Below are 22,920 nucleotides of genomic sequence, written 5' to 3' on the forward strand. Positions count from 1 at the left end.
TTGATGTCAGCCATTGTAGTAGGTGTAAACTGGTATCTCATTGCGGTTTTATTTTGCAATTCTCTGTTGACTAATCAAGTTGAGCGCCCTTCCATGTGCTTAGTGGCCATTTGTATATCTTCTGTTGTGATGCGTCTATTCAAGCATTTTGCAGGGTAACTACTATTAATTCCAATTTATAGATAAGAAAATTGAGTCTCCCAAAGTCAAGTGACTTGCCAAAGATTCACAGCTAAAAAGTAGCAAACTCAAAATCCTTTAGTCACATTTCCTTACCCTAGCTGGTATTTCATTTCCCAAGTACTCTACTTTTCAACGGATCCCTGACCTCAGCTTCCCTCATCTGTAACAGTCTACAGTGCCTGAGGGTCTGTTAGACAAGGGTGTGGTAGAAGAAGGTATAGATGTGGGGAAAGGAAAGCAGTAATGATGTTAGGTTAAATGAAAGCAACCATGGTCCTTTTTCAAACAAAACTCTAAACCATTTCGCTCTAACTCTGGGGTTCTTATGTGATGCCTGATGCCATCTCAGAAAGGAATCTACTCTCAGTCTCAACTGCTCAGTGCTACCAAGCTCAAAATAAACTCTTCTTGTTCAAGGGCAAGTGCGTTTCACTGGGCTACATGTAACTCTCTTCAGCCTATGTAGTCTTAATTTAATCACTTAAAATATAGCCACAATTTCTCCCACCCATATGTTGCATTGCACTAAATTAATATTTGGTTGATGAAGTATAAATGCTCCTAAGTGCTTGATTTTCTCACTTATATATGTAGAGGAGATGGTGAATCTGTAGTGTGGTGTGTGTTAGTGTTTGTATGTGCGTGTGTGTTTTAAGAAGTAAATGCATTTTGGAAGTGGACTATAAGGAAAATCCCTACTTTTCTTTGATGCTGAAGGTAAATTACTGAACGAGCAGTGAGAATGAATAACTAGCTTTGGTTGTATTTGACATGCTGAGTTTAAGTGTTGAGGATCTGAGAAATAAGTGGAACTTTGTGACCTCCTTTTCAAACCAAGCAGAGACTATCCTAGCTAGATTGGCAGCGCAGATGGAAGATGCCTGTTGCAGTCCTTTTAATCCTCTCTGAGCAAAGTCTTGGATTTTCCCCCCAAATAATGAATGAAGTGAATAAGCCATTGAGCCTCTAATTCCATTCAGTGCCTTTGCTCTCTTGCGAGGTGCATCCGGTAGGTCTGACAATGCCATAGAAGAATTACATTGAATATCTGGCGTATGTAGTCCTTGAAAAAGCTCTGCTGAGCAAACTTACAAAGTGGCCAGGGCACCCCATTTGGCCCCTCCTGTGTCTGCTCTCATGGGATTTCAGAGTCTGGGACGGAGTAAAGAAAGGGAAGTGGGACAGAAGTCTGAAGACAGAACTAGGCCAGGAATAAAAGGGCTGTGCCAACATCTGTAAGGGGAAGATGGGAATAATAGAGATGAAGCTAAATTTTAACAAGATGAATCTATAAAGCCTTCTTTAAAAGTATTATTACAACTTCTTTAACTTTATTTTTATTTCTTCCTGTTTATCTTTCTTCTTCAATTCGTTAAGTACTTCTTTGGTGCTGTGTGCTTTGGGTCAGATGCTACTGACATTTGCACAGCAAACTTGATCTGGCATTTTTAGGAGAAAGGCAAAGAAGTTTTTCTCTTCTGCTGAGAGTAATTTTAATGGGTAAAGCGGCATTTTCGGTCCAGTGTTTAAGTGACAGTGTAGACTACCTTTATAATTGCTGGGTCCTGTCCCACAGCTATAGGTCTTCATTATTATGTTTGAATGAGCAAATACAATTAACGTCTTCACTTCTCCTTTAACTTAGTATTTTGAATTCTCAACTCTTTGTGATTATTTACAAAGACTTATGTCTTCTCTACTAAGATTCTGATGTTGTGAAATTATGGAAATAAACCATTTGTCAAACTGGTGAGGTATTCCTGTGGGGATAGGCAAGTAAGCAATCTGGTGAGGACTGGATCCCAGGCCATCCACACAGCTATCATCTAAGAAACTCTCGGGCTGCAAAGTAAATGGAGAAAGCAACCTGGAAAAGACGGCAGACCTCTTCAGAGATTTATTTATTTATCAGTTAACCAAGGATAAGAGGACATGTTGTGAAATTTGGTCTTAGGCACCGAGAAGTCAACTTAAACCTGGACTTAAACTCCAAAGAGAAATATTCCTGGAAGAGTTTATAAAAATCCATTTTTGGCTGGCACTCAGGAGAAAAAAATAAATGAGGGTGGGAGGAGGAGAATTTTCCCTATGGCTTGACTGACCACCAAAACTACCCAGAGTATTACTCATGCAAATCACTCTTCACTGAGTGAAGACCTAGGGTAATCAAAGGATCAAATGCTCCCATGCAATATGGTAAGCATATACAAAAGCATCAGTCCTACCAATAGAAACATGTTGTTGACTTTATCCAAAGAAAACATGAATAGATATAGGGTTCTATTAATGAGGGAGGCATATCTACATTATTTATTTTTTAAAAAAGAAAACATTCCTGATAAATAAAACGTGTTATAAGCAGATTTCAATGCACTCTAGGGAAAGAAAGTTCACCTATATTGGTTCTGAAGTATCAGATCATACAGTGGACCCTCCATATCTGTGGGTTCCACATCTGTGGATTCAACCAACCACCAATGAAAAATATTCAGGAAAAAAATTCCCAAAAGTTCCAAAAAGCAAACAAATTTGTCATGAACCAGCAACTATTTACATAGCATTTACATTGTATTAGATATTATTAAATATTTAGAGATGATATAAGATATACAGGAGGATGTGCATAGGTTATATGCAAATAGTACACCATTTTTTATAATGGACTGGAGCATGGAGGGGGCGGGAGGTTCCTGGAACCAATCCCCTGTGAATACAGAGAGACAACTGTATTTCCAGTACAAACCAAGAGCAGCTGTTTAGAAATAAAGCAATTTGTCTTTGCTGCAGAGATACTCTTTTATGTGCTAAGTGCTCTTAGTAGCCTCTTGATATCATAGCATGCTAGAGCCAGAAGTGCCCTTCAAGATCTTCTAGTTTGACCCCTTCAACTAATAGAGGAGAAAGCTAAAAGTGTTCTTTTTTCAAAAAAAAAAAAAAAAAGGTGGGGGGGGGCGAGAAAATCTTTCAGAAGATTCTAGTTGATGTCAAGACACTACATATCAACCTGCTCAGACACTTCTGCAGAAAGGGACAACTCAACACGCCTTCATCTTTGACTCATAAGAAAGGTGTAAATTCCAACCATGTCGTTGGCTTTCCTGCTGGACTGTGGCTGATTTTGAAGTTAACAGAGTTAAAGAAGCCCATTGTAAAGTGTTTGTTTGGAAGGTTAGACTCTAAACTTACACTCCCTTGTCATGGTTATTTTTTTTTTAAGAAGATGACAGATTGGAGCTGCAGGAGGAGAGAGAATCCACCCATACTAGGAATAAGAGGATGCTCTTTCTGGTTTGTTATTGTTACTGTTGTTTTCCATGTGCTTCTGGGGATATCAGGTCGAGTCTGGGAATGTGGTGGATAATGTGACAACAATTTCCTTCCTGGGATGTCCCTGAATGTCCAGCACAGTCAACATGTAATCAGACAATCTACAGCTGCACTGTTGCTGCTGACAACTTCATTATGCCTGTGATATTCAGCTGGGTAATTCATTTCCCAAGCATGGCTATATCTCCTGATATGCCTAATGAGTTGAATGTAATTTTGTAATCTTTTGAAGATGAATGTCTACCCTTGTGTTTAGCTTTGTCCTAATATGGGAAACAATGATAGCCACCATTAGGAAACAGCATCGTAGCATTCAGCTTTTTAGTGCAGGTTGGGTCTCCAAACCACAAAGGCAGGAAACATTAGTGATTGGAATTATACACTAGATGTGGGTCACTTAATGTCCTTTGTAATGGCTTTTTTGCCTGCCTCTGCATTTAACCTCCCTATGGCCAGGGCATTCTACAAAATACAGTGGCCTTGCCAAGGATATAAAATTAGCTAATTAACGGTTCCAGGGATGTGGTGGGCTTTGGCAGTCACTTACCAATGCTGTCCTGAAATGGAAGAACTAGATGAGAAATAAGAAATGTGACCAATGTGTAGTATCCAACACCCAAGCTGCAATTTTTCTTTAAACTAGGAACAAAGTATAAAATGCATTCCTCTGAGTTCTCTTCAATTCAGTTGAATTAAACATATATGCATTGAATAACATCAATTATCATCAATGATGATACACAGGGGCCCCATCCTTGAGCTGAGAGGCAAATCCAATGGTCAGTGAGGTCTGAGTCCTGCCCTCCTAGAGATCTCAATCCAGTAAGGAAAGGAGAGCCCCAAGTAACTCTAACAATGTTAGACTGTGCTGAGAGCACTAAAGCAGTTACAAATACCACAGTGAAACAAGAGAAAGACACTCCATTTGGGGAACATAAAAGAGAAAGTTAACATGCAGTCTCCAAAGCCTTCTACCTTCCAATCTGAATTCTTTTGAGAGACTCTGTTCTCCTGAGAATCTTACTTAAGTCAACTTCTTAGCTCTGAGAGTTGGGACTCTTCATCTTATCTGATTTCTCAGTGCTTTTCAGTTGTCATTGATGATGATCAGTTCCAAGTATCCCATACGAAAATGGAGAAGTCAACATAAAGATAGGTCTAAGCATCTTTCAGCTTGCCCTTTTTTCTACCACCACACCTGTTTTCTTGACTTTATAAAAGTAAATTCTACTAGGCAGACTCTTATTGGCAGCTAGAAAATAGAGATAGATTCTGTGCTAATACTTTTAACTACATATTTTTTATATTAAGATTTTCTTTACAAAAAAAAAAAAAAAGGAAGAGGAGGAGAAAGAGAATACATAGGAGTAGGAGGAAGTGGAGGAAGAGTACACCTAAAATTCAGAAGTCATTTATCCTTCAGTATTCTGGCTCATCAGCTTGACTACTTTGACTTGCATATTGAACCCTTATAAAAGTCCTTATGGACTCCAATTTCCATGCTTCCTGGTGAAGATTCATATGATTTGATGGGTCAGTGTATATGTACATAAGGTTTTGAAACCATGTAGTCCGCCAGTTGCTTTATTGTCCCGATCTAAGCAAACTCTTTCTCTGAATTATAAACACACGAACTATCAAATTCTACGGCATTAACAATTTCATTTTTAAATTGTTTTAGGATTCTACACAACATTCTTAAAGTAAGTAAAGACACAAAAGTCCCTTTGATTTTGAGTTGCAAACAAAAGACCTCCCCAGAGAAATAGCCAAAATGAATGTTGTGAATGGAGAGGAGTCCCAGTGTCTCTGGGAGGGCTCATCGTCCTCCCCTACAACCTCAGTACAGTCCAAATTTCACTATACAGAGGCATGATCACGATCTATTTAGCAACCCATTTACTGTAAATGCTCTTCTTTATGATAGAATGTAGATGGCCTTGGGGGTGGTTGCGAGGAGAAGTAACCTGTGCTAATTCCTCTTGGAGAGATTTAGGTGAATGCTGCCACCTATTGATAGGTGAAATATATGCCACAAATTCCTACTGTGACATGGTATTGTGCTAATTAATGTTTATCAGAGCAAATCTCATTACTCAGTTGGCCAAAACATTTTAACAGCCCTAAGTTCATAATTCTTCATGTATTTGTCATTAAAAAATAAGTACGTTATACTAATTTAAAACAACCCACAAACTGTATTTCTGGGAAGAGGCAAAGGAGTGAGGTACAAATGCCATGAGTTTTGCAATCAGAGATCTGGGTTTGAGTCCCAGATCAGCCCCTTAGTGCACATAAACACGTTAACTAATCTCTCTGAACCTTAGTTTCCTCATCAGTAAAAAGTGGATAATCCTCTTTGTGTGAGGATTCAGTGGTACTGCTGTATGACACACAGGAGGTATTTGATAAATGGCAGCATTTATTATTATTTTTTCACTGAGTTATTAAAAGTAACTATTTCTGATGCAATGATTGGTAATATGACAAACCACATCATGTTTCAGACTCTGGTGAACTCTTCTGCGTGGTTCAGTTATCCTTCGGCAATGCTACTTGTCTAGCATAGTATCTTTGACATTCAAAATTAAGACAGTGTGAACATAAATATTAGAACTTTAAGTGTGCCAATTGAGAAAATGAGGATAAATGAGCTTCATTACCAAACGTCTCCCGACTGCCCTAGAGGATATATGGGGCTGAGCAGATAAAGAATTATGATAAAACTTTAGAGCTGCGTATAAATGGGGCTTTGTGACCTGCTGGATAAGGTTGAGACTTAGAGCCAGACCTAGGAGGTTCACATTCCTTCCTCTGCATGGTGTGGGGATCCCGGGCTCACACAGACAATAGGGGATTCATAGCTTGAGAATTCTAATGATGACTGAAAGGAGGGTGGCAGCCAGAACAAGAAGACTTTTCAGAAGCAGGACCCTGATTATCACATCGGTGCTACAGCCCAGCGAGAGGCTGCTGAGAGGCCGAATGAAGCCGTTCTTGGAAAGCTTTCAGTGAAGTGTTTGTAACCTCCTTAAGAGAATCCCATTTCTCAAAAATGCAACTCTGGAAAATCTCACATGATTAGTTCAGATAAACACCCTGTCATCAAATCATACTAGAAGTCATACGGACCATCTCTTTTTGAAGAGTCTTTTTGAATGTCATGAGTCTAAGTTTCCAAGACTTAGAGAAAAAAATCCAAAAGAGGGTTTCTCAGGATATTTGAGGACCTTTACTTTTAGTCTGAAAGGTCAACTGGCGCTTAAAACAAAATAATCAAGAAATACCATGCCTATGAACAGTCTGCACCTTTTGAAAAGGTCTGCTTGGGACTGAATAGCCAATGCCCTCCCCCACCCCTTTTTCTTTTTTCTTTGGGGCTTAGAAATTGAGAGGGAGGAGGAGGAAGAGTTTCACATTCATTACTAACAACTTCACACATAATAAGCATGTTCAGATACACCCTGGGGTGTTAGTTTTCTTTTCCTATTTTTTGTCTCCTTTTTGGCAGCTTTTCCTATTTTTTTGTCTCCTTTTTAGCAGCTTTCGATAAGTAGCACATTTTAATTTTGAAAAAAGAATCAGAGCCGTTACTGAGCAGCCTCGCCCTAAGGAAGGTCAGGAGATTAGGGAGCGGAAGTAGGCTGGCCAAACTCTTTACTGACCACAGTAAGGGACTGCCGTTTTCTTCCCATAATTTAATTTTGGGACTCTGATGAAAAGGCACCCCCTTAAAAAAATCTTCACTGAAAAAAAAGAGTGAAAAACGGTTAGAAAATGGTCATCAGAAAGTGATCAATTTAAATGTGTCTTACAAACCACATGGAACTCACCGCAGGGCAGACATGCATTTGCAATGGACTTTCTCAAAATATGGGCATGCTTTTGCAAGAGACAGTGGACATTAGTAGCTTCTGATGTTGGTGGATTTTGGCCTAATTTCACAAGTGTTCTGAAATTCTAAACGTTGCACTTCACAAATCAGAGAACAGTACAATACTAAAAGGAATCTTTGAATTTAACTGGCCCAACTCCCAGTTGTCAAGTGGGAAAACTGAGACCTCATGATAGAAAGTAACTTGCCCAAGGTCACACAGCTGGTGAGGAGAGCTCAAGGACTCAAAGTCCCCATCCCAAACCAGGGTTCTTTCCACTGAGCTAAACAACTCCAAGATGGGAAACTACAAACCCTCACACTTAATCAGGAAATCTTTCAAGGGAAATTCTACACCCTTCCCCTTGCAAATGGTCCTATGTGTTGCCAGAGGTAGTTCATCTGCCACAGCCTCTACTGACTTCTTTAGTTGCTGCTGAATGGCTTCTTCAAAGCAGTCTAGGCACATTCACCTGGCTCCAAGGACTCGGTCTCCTGCTCTCTTCTCTGTCTTCAAAAGGTGCTCACAGCACGACGTGAATGCCTAAATTATCTCTATGTTTGTGTAGGGGGATCGATATCACTGTCATCTGCCATCATGCAAGTTAAAACTCAGCTTATTTCTCCATTTCACTTCCTCCACCTGACCTGCTGACAAATCCTTTAAGTTCTACCTCCAAAGAGTGTCTCATGTTCATTTCCTAATCTACACACTCACAGACCCTCACCATCAATGTCCTCCTGCTTCCAGGTTCTTACCACTTCAGTTCATGGTCCATGATGGCTAGACTTAGAGGGATCTTTAATCAGCTGCACTGACATTCTCCTGCTCAAATCTCTGTCACCTATATGATAAAGCCCAAAACTATTTAATGCAGTGTTTGAGTGCTCTCCATTCTAGCCCCTGTCTACTTTTGGAACCTAAATTCCATTAGGTCCTCCCATCACCATTTACTCCAACAGGACTACTTGTCAATCCCCAAATATTCTAGGAATTCTGTGCATTGTCTCCATTCCCTTCTCTTCTTTTCAACCTCCAGAGGTCTTCATTCCTCCAGATCCAGTTTAAATGCAACCTTCTCTGTAAATCTTTCCTAAGCATCTCGGAAGGAAGTGATAATTCTTTTGTGCTCCCTTAGCACATTGCTCATACTTTTTTATGACACATTTACTTCTACCCTGTATTATAATTAAGTTTCACCTCTCTCACTAAATAGATCTCTTTTATCTTTCAAAAGATGTCTCATTCAACTTTGTACCCCTCCTCACCGTACTGTTTCATCCAATGCTTTGCATATAATAAGTGCTTTTCTTTCTTAATATTTATTGAGCATTTACTATCTGCAAGATACTAGGCCAGGCGGTGTAAAGGCTGGAGGAAGAAATTTTGAAAAATAAGTAAAATGCAATCCCTGTCTTCAAAGGAACTTTAATCAGTGAGACATGTTCACGAATAACCTAAGCAAGTGAACTAACCGTGGGGGTGGAGCTGGGTGGAGGGGAAGTGCTGAGCATGGAACAAACATTCTCAATGTTCCAAATGAGAACACTGATATTATGATGTGGAGGGTGGGGCGATGGGGGAGGGGCAGAGGGAAAGAAAGGGCAAGGCTGCTTTTAAACGCCATCTCTGAGCTGTGGTCATTATTAGAGTCCTGTCTAGGTCTGGCTGATCCAACCCATCCTTCCCCCAATACCAGAGTAATCTTCCTAAAGCAAGACTCTGATCATTTAATTCCCTGTTCAGATGTTTGTTGTTGAATGAATCAGCATCAAATAATTGCAGGCTTACGTTAAGTGTTATGGAGAATACCAGTTTGTAGAAATGAGACAAACTCCAGGAAACAGCTGGAGAACAAAAAGCAAGAACATGCTGTGAAAGTGCTGGGGGGTATGGGACAAGGTAAATGTGTGATCAGTATGGGCTGAGATTAATCGAGAAGGAATAATCAGAGGAGACAAGCATTCAGTGATGGCCACTTGGCAAGAAAAACTAGATGTACTAAGTGAACTTTAGGGTTCCTTTCAATTCTCAGACCCCTGTTATTCTTTGAGATGGTTTATTCATCATTCAATAAATTCATGCTAAGCCCTTCAACAAAACACTCACTAAATATTTTTTGAGCACCTTCTATGTGCCAGGAACTCTGCTAGACACTGGAGATAGAGCAGTGAATAAAAGACTTTGCACTTAAACTCTTACAGTAAAATGGGGATGATTGATGTTAAACAAGTAAATGCAAGAAAATGTGATGGATATAATGATGGGAGGGTATAAGGTCCTAGAGGTCCACAGAGTGGGGACCCTAATAGCCCAGGGACTAGAAAAATATCCCTGAGAGATGATGTCTGAGTCAAGACTCTAAGGCCATACATGCGTTAGCCAGACAAAAGGGACTGAGCATTCAGACAGAAGAAAATCATATGCAGAATTCTGGAGTTAAGAGACAGTATGGCATGTCCAAGGAACTGAAAGACATTCAAAAAGGCTACAGCATGGAAGGCAAGTAGGAAGGTGGTAAGAAATTAGGCTAGAGGGATAGGCAGAGCCAGATTATGGAGAATTTTGCTGAAGTATGTTTGGGAGTTTATACTTATTGGCAGGCTTTTCATAACATTAAAGTATTTGGCACAGTGTATCTAGCCTACTAAGTAATAATAAATGTCTGTTGAGGGGTGGATTAATAAATGAACAGATGAATGAATGGATCTCCTTTGCAATAGACATGGGCTCATGAAATGACTCAGTCTTGAGCATTTGCTCCAGAAAGCAATGCCACTATTACCGGCGGCATCATCTCCTTAGGTTTGCATAGCAGATTAAACTAATGACCCCTGTGAGGCAGCCCCTAACCTTAGTAGAATTACTCAGTCACCTGGCTTACCCCAGCAGATGGAATTTAAGTCAATCTGCATTAAAGTCAAAGCTTTCCTAGAGATAAGGGTAAAGTTTTACCTGGCAATCATTTAGGCTTAAGCTGTGAAAGGGTAGCCTGACTCTCTCTTAATCCTTGATGAAAAAATAGCCTTCTCAACCTCAAGGGCATGCATAGTCCCAAATTAGATTATTTCTAGCAATGCTTCCACGGACGAATAAATTCAATGAGAGAAAGAGAGAAAAAATGTTCCAGAGAGAGAATTTCTCTTTCAAATGAGAAAAGAAAAAGTAAAACAATTGTGGAAAACTTAACAGAACTCCTCCTTTGGACACCCAGGTTTTATGTCACTGAGCCTTACCTCGGATCCCGGCTCTAGAACAGCCACTTGTTAGGGATCAGTAAGATGCTGTCTCTAGAAAGGGGGAGATTTTCAGGAATACAAGATATCATTCCCGGGATTCTAATGAATTACCAGGCCAAATATTAACACTCCACCCTCTGGTTTATAACCAAGAGACTTTCTCCTGATTTGCTACAGGGTCACATTCAACATAGGGGAGTTGATTCAGCTCCAGGTGTAAATCACAGACCAACATCAGTGCCTAGTAAAAGAGTCCAAAATTATTTCTGAAGGTATCACAGAAGCTAAGCTTTCATTTGGCAGAAAGAGAATCTGAATAGAGCTTTAGAAAGATTCTCAATGCTGTTGCTAGGGACGTGTGTGTATCTATGTGTGTATGTGTGTGCGTGCATGTGTGGTATTCCTATGTGCTCTCAATCAGCAATGCCTCCCTAAATTTAATAAGCAGCCTGTGAAGGTCATTTGTCATTTTATTTCAGAGAGAAACATGATAAGTGCCTACATAAGTGGCTTTCTAGGAAATCCATTCTGTGTCTTATTAGTCACATAAAGCATAACGATGTGAAAGGAGCCAGGTGCATCCAGATGAGGCTGGAGTGGAAGCACTGAAATCTTTTTTCCTAAGACTGAGGCTTTTGGTGTCCTAAGTCCCAAGTCTGCTGACTACTTTCTCAGAACCTGCTCAGGCAAAAACTCTAGCATTGGCTGAGCAGCCCCGACTGGATTGGGAGCTTTCTAAAGATGCCCCTAGTTCCTGCTGGGAGCTTGTAAAGGATTGCACATGTGCCACAAGGTGAGAGGATGTGGCTGCCACCTGTGTGCTTCTGGTCCCAAGCAGCTGTGGGAGTAAGGGAGTGCCTGGACACAGGAGAGCTGTGGACCATTTGCAGTTACAGATTGCTGGATGGGCTCCTGGATGCCAGACGATATTTCTTCCCCGGCAGTTAACATAGCGCAAAGCTAACTGGCTGCCTCGTTGCCCCTTTGCTCATCCTTGAGTAACAATCCATTTCGATTCAGTCTTGTTTGCCATGTAGCTGGTTGTCCAGGCCAGCCTTTCCTGATGGACCTCACAGTTACAATAGGCTAAAGACGCAAGGAAGTCATGGCATCAATTTACTACATGCGCAAGGGCTTGAGAAATCAAGCCTTCCCGGGGCTGCAGTCCTGAGAGTACACCTAGGTTCTGAGCCAGGCTGTTTCCTTCCCCTATTCTCTCTCCGTGCATCATTTGCTCTTTTGTTTTGCATTAAGAGTAGCTTAGTGATCATGGACTTCAGCTCTCACCTGTAGTGATCCTCCTCGCATTTTATTCTTTACACAGAATAGGAAGGAGGTTTGCTTGCTTTGCGCAGAGGCTGAGCCAAAGGAGAAAGCAAAGCCAATGTGATTTATTGAATGAAAGCACTGGACAATTACCAACAACTTGTTCCTCTGCTGCCTCAGACAACCTAAACTGGTAAGTCCAATTTATTGTTGTCTTTCTTCATGTGAATGTGGGGCTTTCTTAGTTACCGATTATTTTTCAAATGTGTATGTGTTGCTGTGGTTTAAATGATTTTAAAAATCTGCATCTTCCAAAGTTAGCTGCAGGCAGTCCATGAAGAATGCACACAAGACATACTGAGTGGCTCTGCAGTAGCACATACACGTTTATGTGGATAGGTAAGGATGGGGGTAGAGAAGCCCCATTTCTGATAATTGGTCATTTTGTTTGCAGCAAACTTAAGGACATTTTGTGCTTGCATAACTGATTAGCATTAGCTATGAAAAATACATTATTCTTTTGCTGTGTAAGATCATTTTCCACTCGGGTTCCTGAGTACCTACAAAATACTTGTTGGATCAGGTAAAGATGGACCCCATCACGCTGATAATCCTGAATACAAATGCAGGCATATTGCAGTCTTTAATCCAGTTTGCAGAGTGGACATCCAGAAAGGAATGCCAGCATTCTGTCCATCCTGGGTGGGCATGCTCATAAATAACATCATGATTGTGATGTTGAGGATACCTGCCAAGGGGACACAATGGACATGCATGCAAACCCTTGCTTGATCCACTGCCACTTTTACCCCATGTTTCTTAAGTCCTTTACTCCATGAAGATATATGGTTGGGAGGATGCCCTAGGTTTGAAAGTGGGATATTTTGAGTCCCCTGTTACCCATGCTGGTTGTTGGCCCAGCCAAGGCTGCTGGAAATACCATTGATAATCAAGGCTAAGTTTGCTTCTATGCTGGGCCCCCCAAATCCCTGCACTCTCATTTAATTTTCTCATTTCCTAAATAAGATGCAAGCCAGTTTCTGCAGAGGGGGAAAGTGAATGGAGAAAGCTGATGCTTTTCCTACCACCACCACCATGTCTCCTTAGTCTTTTGTTTGCCTGGCTACTGCAAGACTTTATGGCAGCATCAATCCATCTCTGGTGGGCTCCGAGTCCACATAAACGTCATATAGAATTTAATGTCTTTGGTGCACTCTATCTGCAGTATATCATTGGCTATTCAGATGAAGTTGTGGCCTTGGGTGCTGACAAGGATGGATGATGTTGGAACAGTGAGCAGCATGCTTCTTTAAATTAAAGCCAAAGTTAAGAAATCTGAGAGATGGGTGGTGTTTTGCCTGGTAGAAAGTATCCCCAGGCCACTCAATCACAAGGGCAGGGTCATTCTCCCACATGATTTGGCTGTTTCACAAATGATGGCATCCTAACAGAAAGGAGACAGCATTGCTTAGTGGTGAGAGACGTCAGGAAAGCAAGTCCCTTTTGCTGGTTCTGAGACTAAGTGTGTGTCTTTGAGAAATTCACTTACTCTCCCTGAATCTCCATTCCTTCCATTCCTGATTGTTTCAAAGAAGATATGCTAAGCTCGATTAATGTATCCATGAGATACTACTTAAATCTTTCTTGTTAAAGGATGTAATAGGTAATTAAGATCATTGTTCATACACTTTAATCCAGAGATCATGCATCAGAAACCCACAAATGAGATTTTATGTGGGGATGAGGAGATGCCTGCCCCTTCCCCCATCTAATGGATATGGAGTAGTCTGAAGGAAGCACGATTACCCTTAGGGAATTAGAAGGGGAGAATAGAGATGAAAAATGTCATTTTTAAAAAACTTAAAATTCAAATAAATGGGTCACGTAAATAATTTTTTTCATTATTGGTCAATAATAACTGATTTTCTATACCTAGGATGACAAGATACTGAAGGTCTTAAATGTTTGAAATAAACAAATGTGGAAATATTTGGGCGGAGTTAACTCAGGAATGAGAAAAACCCATGTATTGAATTTATGACAACTTTCAGATGTTCAAATTACCCCCATAACCATGTACATGGAATTAGCAGCTGTAAATGTACTGTGATTTCGTTCTAGAAGGCTCATTTACGAAAAAAATCACACACAAAAAAACTTCCATCTCTAGGATTGAGGTACCTGAAATTCTTTTATCAGAAATTCAGTTAAGTATTGCTGTCTTTTATTAAATACAGATATTTCTTAGGAGGAGTAATAAATTAAGCCACCAATACTTTATCATAAATGAATGTATTAAATGTTTTCTACCTCAGGGGAAACCCAAAGAATGCTGCATTAATATTATATTAATTATCCTGCTTTCTTTTGATTTCATACATGTCTCCAAGAACTTCCCTCATAATTATTATTTCACTCTTGATCAGAAAACTAAGTAGTCTTTGGGACAAGCCAAGTCCTTTTTGTGTGGAATGCTTGGCTTAGACAATATCATCTAGATTTCTTCTAGGCCCTCGAGAGTCACACTGTGGAAAGCTGAACTTACCGTCTTTCTCCTTTAAATCCACTCTTCTTCCTGTGTTCTTTTGTTTTGTTTTGTTTTTTAAATTATTGGTGGAACCATTATTTGGCTAGTTAGCCAAGCAAAGCTCATAGAAGTTACCTTCATATTTCCTGATTCCTTTAGCCCTTCCACCCAATCACTAACAAAGCTTGGTCCATTTTACTTTCTTCATCTTTTTAATCTGTCCAGCCCTCTCCATGCCTATTGTCACATACTGTAGTTGAAGTCACTAGCTCTCACAGGGACTTCTTCAAGACCTTCAGACTTGGTTGTCACTTGTCACTGGTCCCACCACAACCCTCTCCCTTTCAAATCACCCTCTGGATGCCTCCAGAGTAATTCTCTAAAAATGCAAATATCAGCTTTTTCTTAAAGTTCTCTAGTGATTCCCTGCTGTGAACAGGTTGAAATCTATGCTCCTTAGCATGGCATGTGAAGTCCTTGATAGCCTGGCCCTCCTACCTCTCCAGGCCCCTTTCCGAAGTTCCTGGCATGGTGGATGAAATGTACCAGTGAACGTGTCAGAGCTCAGAAAAATACCATTAGGGCTCCTGTGGACATTGACTTACCAGCAGCACCATGACAGTTCACATTTCCATGTCCTAACCTGAGCTATTCTACCTAGAATGACTTTTTCTTTCCTTCCTAAATTCCTGCTCCGGCATCACCTTCTCTAATCCATTTCCCCACACCCTGTTCTCCCATGACCACCTCCTGTTACCCATGAAGTTAATCAATTATCCCTTTTGCTACTTCTTTGCCTTAGGCATTTGAGAGCAGTGTCTAGAGGTTAATTTATCAGATATAGACCCATATTACCTGGGCTTGAATCCCAGATCTGCGCCTTAGAAGTGTCTCAATTTCTTACTGCGTAAAGTGGGGATGATAATAGTCCTTACTTCACAGGGCTGTTATGGAATTCTGTGAACTGATATATATAAAGGCATTATTTTAAATAGTGCCTGGCTCACAGAAGGTGCCATAGAAGTAAAAGATATTATTATTCCATAATTTCACACATCACACTATTTCATAGCCACACGCACTTGCATAACTGCCCTCCTTTTTAGCCTATGAGCCTCTTGGGGTACAGGTAGGGTAATCGGCTTGTTTCAATTTGCCTAGGATTTTCCCAGTTTTAGAACTGTAAGTCCTGTAACCAGGGAAACCCCTCAGTCCCAAGCAAACCAAGAGAGTTGGTCACCCTATGAGGACCCTATCTTATTCACCTTTGAATCACCAGGGTCTATCACAGGATACATAGGTTACAGAGTAGACTATCCATAAGGGTTTATTGAACTATAGAACCAATACTAATTGCCTTTTCACTTTCTACCTCATAAATATGCTGTTAAACTTCAAAAATCAGTCTTCTTCTTGCTGTAAAGTCACAGCTGACTTTTCAAAACTTGTCACTGAATAACTGAATATATTATTTTTTTAAAAAATGCACAGGAACTAGAAAGGATGATTCCACCATGTTATATATCATCACCGTAATAGAATTGGCCACGCTTTAGCAATCGAAAACATAACTGTCACATTAACAACAGGGGAGAATGGGGGTGTCATACTTTCTTTTCTATCTAGTGACAGGCAGGTTGAAGTCTGAAGGTCCCTAGTTCACATCACAGCCTGAAGAGCAACCTTGTCCTAGTCAGAAATGTTCCCTTCACTGAATGTATCTGTCTACCCAGTTGTCAAGAATGGCTAGAGCTCCTGTTTCTAATATGCTTTGTCTTACAACCGCTCCTCATCCAAACTGGGTCAGATCATTTTTCACAGTACAAATACAGTAAGAAAGCCCCACAACCAAGATCCTGTTAGACAGGGACTCTGGACATGCCGGAACTCATAATGAGGGCAAGATCTTGTCTTCAGAATCAAGGTCTAGGAAGAAGCTGACAGGCAGCCAGACCAAGATCCCTCAGGCAGAATAATAGCAGAGTTGCTAAGAGCATGAGCTTTGAAGTCAGAGTTCAAATGCTACCTCCTCCATTTACTGACTGTAGAATCTTGTACAAATTAATCACCTCTCTGGGCCTCAGTTTCCTTGTTTGTAAAATGAGGATGTAATAACAGTACTGACTTTCTCATAGGATTGTTATTACATTTTGCCTTAGCCTGTGAAAACAAAGCCTGAGGCAGAATCAATTGCAAATATTCTATTAAGTATTGGGAGATATAACCTCAGGGCATCAAGAGTGAAGGGAAAAGGGGAAATGAGTCAAGGAAGGAGGGAAAACAAATACAGATGGTTTGTAACTGAACTAGCCAAGGCATCATAAGAAAACACATATGGCTGTTTGTTTGCCTGTGACTGCTTCCAAGAAGCCTTCAAAACAGTCCACAGGGAAGGAATGGAGAGGAAATTATCTGCTGGCTGCTTCCAGTCTCCTGTCTCTCATTGGTCCAGTTTTTTTCCATTTCCAGATAGTACTACCCAGTCCTTCAAGGTAGACATGAGTGAAGCTGAATCCTCCCTCCATGGGTCTGGTTGGGTCAGAGCTGTTGCAGCTCTGTCACAGCAAGCATGATGGACCCACCCTTCACTTGAGACAGCTGGTGGCATTTAGAGATAGGGCGATGGCAACAGCCAAAGCTCTCTATTTGAGCAAGTGGCCAAAGCCCAGGGAACAGGTAGTTTTGAAATAAATCTGAAGAGACTCCACTCTCCACAGGTTATTCTCGCCATTTTGGACCTGGATTGTCCAGGCTACTGTCACTCTTTCCTTACAGCTTGGCTCCAGGTATATTCACAGGTCCTCCAAAAGTGTAACTGAGATCAGGCCATAATATGTCAAAGAGCAGAAGTCTTTAATTTTCATGAAGTTCAATTTATCAATTTATTTTATGGTTTGTGCTTTTTGTGCCTCCTCTAAGAAATCATTGTCTTATTCAAGTTCACAAAGACTTTCTCCTATGTTTTCTTCTAGAAGTTTTACAGTTTTAGCTTTTGCAGTTAGTTCTACGATCTACTTGATTTTAAGTTAATTTTTACATATGATATGAAGTAGGAGTTGAGGTTCTTTTTTTTTGGCATATGTATATCCCATTGTTCCAGCACTATTTGTTGAAAAAATTCTTTTTCTCTATTGCATTACCTTGACACTTTTGTCAAAAATCAATTGATAATATATGTGCAGGCTATTTCTGGGCTCTCTACTCTGTTTCATTCACCTATATGTCTATCCTTATGCCACTGTCTTTATCTATATAGCTATACTTACACCAGTACCATGTCTTGATTATTATAGCTTTGTAAGTCTTGAAATCAGGTCATGTAAGCAATTTTGTTCTTTTTCAAAGTTGTTTTGACTATTTTAGATTCTTTCCATTTTCATACAGCTTGTCAATCAATTTCTAGAAAGAAAGAAAGAAAGAAAGAAAGAAAGAAAGAAAGAAAGAAAGAAAGAAGGAAAGAAAGAAAGGAAGGAAGGAAGGAAGGAAGGAAGGAAGGAAGAGAGAAAGAGAGAGAAAGAAAGAAAGGAGGGAGGGAGGGAGGGAGGAAGAAAGAAAGGAAGGGGAGGAAGGAAGGGGGAGGGAGGGAAGGAGAAAGAAAGAAAGAGAGAGAGAGAAATAGAGAGAGAAAAAGAAAGAAAGAGAGAGAAAGAAAAAGAAAGAGAAAGAAAGAAAGAAAGGCTGCTAGAATTTTGTTTGAGACTGAATTGAATCTATAGCTCAGTTTGGAAGAATTGGCAACTTAACAATACTAATTCTTCTGATCTGATCATGAAGAAGGTATATTTCTATTTATTTAGGTCTTCTTTAATTCACTCATTAATGTCATGTAGTTTTATGTGTATAGGTCTTGCATATATTTTGCTGTATTTAGTTCTAAGTAGATTTTTGTAGATTTATTAGATTATTCTACAAAACTTTCATGTCACCTGCAAATGAAGACTGTCTTGTTTCTTTCTTTCCAATCTATATGCCTTTATCTTTCTTGTCTTACTTCACTGGCAAGAATGCCTAGAACACTAGAAAAGGTAGAAGTGGACATTCTTTCATTGTTTCTGATCCTAGGAGGAAGCACTTGGTCTTTAATCATTAAACATAATGTTGGCTATAGGTTTTTGCAGATTCTTTTTATCAGGCTGAAGAAGTTCCCTTATATTCCTGAAACTTTTTTTAATCATAAATGGATGTTGAATATTGTCAAATGCTGCTTTATCTGCATTTATTAAGAGGACCATATGGTTTTTTTCCCCTTTATTCTGTTAATGTAATAAATTATGGTTGAATGTTATACTAAGTTGCTTTCCTGCAATAAACCATGCTTGATCATGATGTATTATCCTTTTTGTATACTGCTGAAGTTTATATGCTAACATTTTGTTGACATTTTTTGCCTCTATGTTCATGAGAGACATCGGGCAATAGCTTTCCTTTCTTGTAATGCCTTTTTTCTGGTTTTGGTATCAGGGCTTCAAAAATGAACCCAAATTTTAAAGAGGTTTATGTAGGATTGGTATAATTTCTTTCCTAAAGGTTTGACAGACCATAACATTTAACATGACTTTTATTAAAGATTTGGGGATAAAAAAATTATTAGGATGCAAAAAAGAAAATCATAAAACTAGAAATTAGTTTTCCCATAGAGAATCTCTGCCTGGCTAATTATCTCCTAAATTCTAGTCCTGTATCCATGTTGCAGAGACCAGCACACCTTCAATCTGTGTCCCCTTCTCTTTGTAACTCAGGTCTCCTAATCCTCTCTCATGGAAGAAAAATATATATATTTTCTTTCTTTAGAGCAAATCCCGAGTCTTATTAAAGTCTTATTATTACTAAAATAATACCTTAAAATTGATTAATAGTGGTACACCCATACAATGGAATACTATTCAGCAACAAAAAGTGAAGAACTACTAATAGACATTACAATATGGATGACTCTCAAAATAATAAAGCTGAGTTAAAGAAGCCAGGTAAAAATATAGATGGCCAACAGGCACATGAAGAGATGCTCAGCATCACTAATTATTAGAGAAATGCAAATCTAAACTACAGTAAAGTAACACCTCACACCAGTCAGAATGGCCATCATCAAAAAGTCTACAAATAATAAGTGCTGGATAGGGTGTGGAGAAAAAAGAACCCTCCTACACTGTTGGTGGGAATGTAAACTGGTACACCCACTACAGAGAACAGTATGGAGGCTCCTTAAAAAACTAAAACTAGAGTTCACATACAATCCCACTCCTGGGCATATATCCAGAGAAAACCATAATCCAAAAAGATATATGCACCCCAATGTTCACAGCAGCATTATTTACAATAGCCAAGACATGGAAGCAACCTAAATGCCCATCAAAAGATGAATGGATAAAGATGTGATTTATATATATATATATATGTATATATATATATATACACACACACACACACACACACACACACACACACAGTGGAATATTACTCAACCATAAAAAAGAGTAAAATAATGCCATTTGCAGCAACATGGATGGACATAGACGTTATCATATTAAGTGAAGTAAGTCAGAGAAAGACAAATATCATATGATATCATTTATGTGGAATATTAAATAATCATACAAATGAACTTATTTACAAAACAGAAATAGACTCACAGACATAGAAAACAAACTTATGCATAGTTACCAAAGGGAAAAGGAGGGGGAGGGATAAATTAGGAGTTTGGGATTAACACATACACACTACTGTACAGTAAGTCCCCTACATGCGAACCTTCAAGTTGCAAACTCAAAGATGCAAACATGCGTTCGTATGTCCAACCACGTAAGTTAGTTCATGTGTCTGGCGTACATTGTCATGTTTATGCATCCTCTACAAGTGGTTGTGCTTTTGTGTACTTTACTGTACAGTACTGTATAGAGTACAGTAGTACAGTATCTTTATTTCAAGCTAGATCTGCAAGAGGACGATTTCATTGAACTCTTTGCTGTGCAACACAAGGAGCTTACTAATGAAGACCTGATGGAGTTGGAGGTCCAGAGAAAGGACAAAGAGAGACAAGAGGAAGAAGAAATAACTGAAGAACTGAAGAGATTCACGATGCAGGAAATGGCAAGGGGATTTTCTTTATTTAAGAAGGCACTGTTAGTTTTTGAGGCACAGGACCCAAACGTAGCATGGTACACGAAGGTTGCAGCAGCTGGTCAGAATGCAATCCAGTGCTACTGTATTATCTATGATGAGAAAAAAAGAGCTACTACCCAGACATCACTGGATCGTTTTTTCAAGAGGGTAGATAGAATTGAATCCAGCAAGGAACCAGAACCTATGCCATCAACATCAGGCATGAGTGAAACTGCAGCTTGTCCTCCATTCCCTATTGCTGATGATCCTTCAGCTCTACCACCTCCCACCTCTTCTCCCTCCTCCAGTCAGTAACGCTTCTTACCTGTTCACTCGATGCCAGCCACTGTATGCCAGCTGTTGTACTGTACTACTGTACCTTTCAAGGTACTGTACTGTAAGATTAAAAATGTTTTCTTTGTTTTTTGTTTTTGTTTTTTATGTATTATTTGTGTGAAAAGTATTATAAACCTACTACAGTACAGTACTATATAGCCGATTGTGTTAGTTGGGTACCTAGGCTAACTTTGTTGGACTTACAAACAAATTGGACTTATGAACACGCTCTTGGAATGGAACTCGTTTGTATGTAGGGGACTTACTTGTATATAAAATAGATAAACAACAAGGGCCTACTGTATAGCACAGGGAACTATATTCAATACCTTGTAATAACCTGTAACAGAAAAGAATCTGAAAAAGAATACACATATTCTTATATATAACTGAATCACTTTGCTGTGCACCTGAAACTAACACAACATTGTAAATCAACTATACTTCAATTTTAAAAAATTAAAATTAAAAAAAAAGAAATGTTACCATTAAAAAAAAATTGACCCTCGGGACACCTCTGGTGGCACAGTGGTTAAGAATCCACCTGCCAGTGCAGGGGACACGGATTCAATCCCTGGTCCGGGAAGATCCCACATGCCGTGGAGAAACTGAGCCCCTGCACCACAACTATCGAGCCTGTGCTCTAGAGCCCACAAGCCACAACTACTGAGCCCACGAGCCACAACTACTGAGCTAGCGCGCCACAACTACTGAGCCCACGAGCCACAACTACTGAGCTGGCGCGCCACAACTACTGAAGCCCAGGTGCCTAGAGCCAATGCTCTGCAACAAGAGAATCCACTGAAATGAGAAGCCCATGCACCGAAATGAAGGGTAGCCCCCACTTGCCCCAACTAGAGAAAGCCCGTGCACGGCAACGAAGACCCAATGCAGCCCAAAATAAATAAATTTATTTTAAAAATTGACCCTCAAAAAAAGAAGAAGAATCCAGGTTAAAAAAAAGTGAATGATGATGATTCCGCTTGTATGAAATTCCATAAAATGAAACCTAATTTATAGTAGCAAAAAGCAGACCAGTAGTTGCCTGGAAACAGTGGGCCTAAAATAAATAGATGTTCAAAAAATATTTATTGAACATCTGTTTATTTCAGGTACTCTGCTAAACAATTGTTATGTATTATCTCATTTAAAACTTTAATATCCCTTTAGACATGACTATTAAAATTGAGATGGGACCACTGTTAAGATGAGGAAATTGAAGCTAATATTTTGCTATACATCATACAGCTAATTATATCTGATAAAACTATTTGAATAATTTTCTAATAAGTAGAAAAACCAAAACCTAAAAGTAGACCAGCCTTGTATCAAAGTCCTTGCTTTTGATACTGTGCTTAAAACCACTTCCTTCTGGCCTCTTATCATTTTCTGGTGAAAAACCAGCTGTAAATCATTTTGAGAATTCCTTGTACATAAAGAGTTATTTCTTGCTTGTTGTTTTCAAGATTTTCTCTTTGTATTTAGCTTTTGACAGTTTAATTATGATGTATCTAGATGTGAATCTCTTTGACTTTATCCAGCTTGGTGTTCACTGAGATTCTAGGATGTGTAGGTTAATGTTTTTCATCAATTTGGGGATGTTTTTGGCCATTATTTTTTCAATATGCTTTCTCCTCCTCCTTCTCCTTCTGGGATGCCTATTACATATATGTTGGTACATTTGATGTTGTCACACAGATCTCTTAAGACTCTGGTTCTCTTCATTTTTTTTTCTGTTTTGCTCCTAAAACTGATTTCAATTGACCTATCTTCAAGTTTGCTGATTCTTTCTTCTGCCTGCTCAAATCTGATATTGAGTCCCTCCAGTCAATTTTTCATTTCAGTTATTGTACTTTTCAACTCCAGAATTTCTATTTGATTCTGGCTTTTTTTAAATAAATTCTACCTTGTACTGATATTCTCTATTTGGTGAGACATCATTCCCATAATTTCCTTTATTTCTTTAGACATGAATTCCTTTAGTTCTTTGAACATATTTAAGATATTCAATTTAAAATCTTTGTCTAAATGGAATATTACTCAGCCATAAAAAGGAACAAAATTGGGT

At 39.3% G+C, this 22,920-nt stretch overlaps 1 protein-coding gene and 1 long non-coding RNA gene across 2 annotated transcripts in view; one reads left to right on the plus strand and one right to left on the minus strand.

Annotated features, from left to right (window-relative positions):
- ANKFN1 (ankyrin repeat and fibronectin type III domain containing 1) overlaps window positions 1-22,920 on the plus strand; it is a 424,018-nt gene that overhangs the window by 257,210 nt on the left and 143,888 nt on the right. Inside the window, exon 3 of the mRNA XM_082371893.1 lies at window positions 11,949-12,083. The gene's annotated coding sequence lies outside the window, so the exon portion shown is untranslated. The remainder of the gene's footprint in view (window positions 1-11,948; window positions 12,084-22,920) is intronic.
- The window catches only part of LOC309618349, a 353,317-nt gene that overhangs the window by 69,742 nt on the left and 260,655 nt on the right, over window positions 1-22,920 (minus strand). The gene's annotated exons all lie outside the window — the stretch shown is intronic.

Source organism: Balaenoptera borealis (genome assembly GCF_965194805.1).
Source record: "Balaenoptera borealis genome assembly, chromosome: 20".
NCBI lineage: Eukaryota > Metazoa > Chordata > Mammalia > Artiodactyla > Balaenopteridae > Balaenoptera > Balaenoptera borealis.